This window comes from Portunus trituberculatus, chromosome 37 (genome assembly GCF_017591435.1).
Source record: "Portunus trituberculatus isolate SZX2019 chromosome 37, ASM1759143v1, whole genome shotgun sequence".
NCBI classification, from domain to species: Eukaryota; Metazoa; Arthropoda; class Malacostraca; order Decapoda; family Portunidae; genus Portunus; species Portunus trituberculatus.
In genome coordinates, this window is record NC_059291.1 from 11878420 (window position 1) to 11882948 (window position 4529).

Genomic DNA, 4529 nt, shown 5'->3' on the forward strand with positions numbered 1-4529 from the left:
TTAACCTATTATATAACCTATGCCTGTGTTTATGTGTGTTACCACTCCATTCCAGCTCCCAACCATCATTGCTTATTTATCCCCATTCAGACTCATTTATCCATCATCATACTGCCTTTCCATCATCCTCTCATGAAATGATGCCCATTATTCTTTTTTTAATTGAAAAGTACTTGTCAATTCATCAATCAGTTTTTTCTTTAATATATTCCAGGCTTCATATGCTCAAGAGCAGGGTTCAGTCCTTTCCCTAAATACATGAGATAAATGCAGGATAGAAATAGTGTGCTGCACTGAAGTAGATACGACATAGTGAGTTCCAAGTTCAGGGTCAAGCTGCAGAAAAAGGTAAGATATAGTTTGTTGAATCATTTTGAAATTCTGTTTACGGTGATATTAAGTATGTTTGTTGATAAACTATTTATTTCTACCAGTCTATCTATCTATTTATCTATCTATCATATAATATATATATATATATATATATATATATATATATATATATATATATATATATATATATATATATATAGTGTGTGTGTGTGTTTTATTCACCGCGGTCGTCTGCTGGTCACCCAGCCAATCTTTCCTGAGTCTAAGGAAAGAGCTCAGCTAATACAGATTACTGACCGATCTGGATAGAATTGAGACCACACCGTACAATGGGACAGTGAGGTTACAATCCCTGGAGTTACATCCCTTACCTATTTATTGCTAAGTGAACAGTGTGTACTGTATGTTAATTTCCGATCACAAGAATTGGACTGAAATTCTACATAGTATAAATATTTGTATCGATGACTGCATATAATTATGCGTACATTCGTCACATTACATTTACTAGTTGCCCAATAGTTGGTGATATGGCAGGCTGCTGTTCTATGAAATATTTTGATAGCTCGTTCTTTGTAACGTTCTTAGTAGCAGACACCAAATATGAAATATATATCTAGGTGCATTAAATCATTGTACTATTGGATATGAGGCAGTTTAGGACACCCATTATTTTTATTTCATGGTAAATTAGACACGAGTGGATGTGAGGAAAGAAAATACAAGTGACCAACCAATTATGCAAGATGGTTCTCAAATGGCACTGATGGAATGTCTTCGAATCTTGTCCTGATGCACGCGCGTGAGCCAACTTGATACATCTGACCTAAGGTTATTTTTATTCATCTATTAATTAATTTATATATTTTTTTATCTAATAACAACTTTGTTCTCTACGCTAAGTACACAAGGATATAAATACTGAAGTGGCACATGCAATACTGTAGTTGTCAGATGCTTCTGGAAGATGCTGTCAATCGTCTCTTGTGTTACGTTTGCTTATCATCAGCTGTAGGTTTGACAGGTTAGGTCAATACGAAGCGAGAAAATGCATATTTGGGAATGAATCAGTGATTTTGTTGGGCCAGTGAGCAAATATTCTTATGATGATTCTGAACATTTTTGTCACTTGTCAGTGCATCCCGTTCACTCAGTGCACGATGTCAATTAGTCGCCGTGGCAAACATATTGCACAAAACGCACGTAACACGTACTGGTATAGCTTGGTAAGTGTCTGATTTTCTTTTTGAAGAATAGGACACTTATAATTTAATAAGGATCTAGGACATATGCGTCTATGTAAATTGTTAAAAGAATAAGTATTAATTATCTGAGCAGAAGTTCTCGTTGACTGATTGATGGGATTCCTCCCTCAGTGCACGTAGATATCACGCATACTCATAGTGCAGTAGTGTACCTGTGCACTCAACACGGGTTACCAGATATCGTCGTCAGTGATGATTTCTGAGAGAGAGAGAGAGAGAGAGAGAGAGAGCCGCCATTTTCTAAATGGCGCAGTTCGCATGATGACAATAAGATATTTACAAGAACCTCTCAATCGTGACCACTTAGTTTTGAGCAACCTTGGCAATATTCCTAACAGTATCATACCAACGTACTTTTGCTTAATCAGCAAGAAAATCCTGACCTTCGCCTTCTAAAAGATCAAGAGAAACAGTGAGAAAACACATTAGCTATGAAGAAGAAATTATAGTGATTTGCAGCCTTTCCACAATTGACCGCTAATGATACTTACGAAACAATGTAGCAATATATGAAACGTGGTAGCCGAAGGAATTCATGCGGCCCGACAAGTGTTAGTAAATTTGAAAGTATTGTGAGTATTTCGTTTTCTTCCCGTTAAGTGTGCACATGCCTGTGAGAACGACTTTTTCTTTAGAATCTAACATTTAATTTTGTATTTTAAATATTTATGATTTTGGGTTAATATAGTATGCGGTCCTATAAGATAGTGATTTTTTAAAATTGATTGATTGATTGATTTTTTATGTGGCTCTAGCACTGGAAAGTTTTCCCACCCTGGGCTAAACCACTAAGCTTACCAGTAACACACACACACACACACACACCATGTACAGAACATTTCTCCGAAAAAAGTAGAAAAACAAGAAAAGAAAAAAAAACATTTCCGCCGTGAGTAAAAGAGATTCAACCTTGAATGCAACAAGGAGAGAGAGAGAGAGAGAGAGAGAGAGAGAGAGAGAGAGAACGACAGATGACATTCTTTTAATGCAATGCTCATGTCCACGTGAAAAAAAGAGAGCCATGATATTGTCCTTGTTATAATAAAACATTAACTCGGATATGCGCACACTTGCTGAAGTTTGCGTTCTGTCCGCGACACTTGCTAGATGACTGTTGCTTGTTGCTTGCTGTAATGCTGTGACCAATAGATTAGGAAGGTTGAACGATCGCCCTATACACTTTGATGTTTGAATAGTCTCCTTATAGACTTTGGAGGCTGTGTGTCGTAGGGGGGGAGGGCTCAGTAGACCGAGGAAGTATGAATGGCTGAAGTGCTGGACTGGGTAATTGTTCTATGAATCCGGATGCGTGTATTATTGGCTTGAGAAACTTAGATGATCGTTTTTATTTATTTATTTATTTTTTTTTTATTATTATTATTATTATTTTTTTTTTACGGTAAGGCCTATAGCGCCTGTAGGCACACTTGAAGAATGTATGGGAAGTGCTGTTCAGCTTCCGCCCATTAGTGGCGCAGGCAATTTTATTTATAGTCGACTCCAGTACATCCTCTTTTTAACCGGTCCTTATCCCACTTGTATTTACAGGATAACAGTTCGTGTGCATGGTGCAGGAAGGAGGTCATGATTCTCAGCCCTGTAGGTGGGGAACTCGAAATTAATGACTATACGGTTCTCTTTCAAATCACCCAAAATTTGTCTTATACCATTTTACCCATAAGGTTTACCTCACACTGATCCGCAACAATACTATAATATTTAGGAGTTTGGATAAGTAGATATTAATAAGCGTATTGTTTTGATGAAGGAAACTTAATGAGTATACGTGTCTATCGCAGTTGTTACTTAATTCAAGAAAATATATCGAAGAAAGTGCGAAAAACATAATTTCCACAATATTTTGATCGTTCCTTTTTTTTCAGTCTAAGATTGCAACTCGTTGAAATCGGGGCGGAGAAATTTGCTTACAGGAGAGATGAGGTGAGGCAGCAACTCTCTAAACAAAGCTCCAGTTTCTCTCATCATTGTAACGTGGTAGAGAAGGGCGGGCGAGTGACAGTGAGAGTTGTGGGGTATTTGAGGGACCGTTCTTGATTTTATCTCGTCACGTAGAGCCACTCTTTATTATCTCTCACAGCCTCTATGTCATTTGATGAGCTAAGGACCGCATTCTCAAGCGTCTTTTTTTTTCGGCGTATTTTTCCCAAAAACATCTGACTGGTTGTAGTGAAAGTTTTTGGAGCTTTCAATAATGTTCTCATGGTTCCCATAATGGTTTATCAAATGTTCTGCATGATTACTGTGGAAACACACTCATAATAGCGTGATTACTCTTCTCTGTAGCTTTTGGAGACACTCCTTATGGGGAACAAATCTATGAATGCAGGACGAAGAATCAATACTGTAAATTGTACTTTCATTCATCTAACGCAGTATATATGAACATGTGAGGCTTGATGATAATCGCCCAGCTTCACTCTCTTGTGTCATGCTTATTTTCAAACGCAGGTGTGCAAGAGTGTAGTGTAACATTCTATCCTCGCCTCCCCCGGCACAGCTGCACAAAACTTTCTCGGTCTATGTTTGCCTTTCTGCCTAATATATTAGCAGGAAACAACTCTACATTGCTTACAACGTAATCAAAATTCTCCTCCTCCAAATTAGTGATACTTCTCTCTCTCTCTCTCTCTCTCTCTCTCTCTCTCTCTCTCTCTCTCTCTCTCTCTCTCTCTCTCTTGCTGATTAAAACAACCGTGAAACACATAAACACACACACACACACACACACACACACACACACACACACACACACACACACACACACACACACACACACACACACACACATATGCAACACTGACACACATCTCAACGTCACAAAGAAGCTAACACACAGTCATCCCCACAACTAGTTATTATTCTTATTATTATGTCCATGCATGCGATCCCTGCCCGTGCCCCCGCCCCACC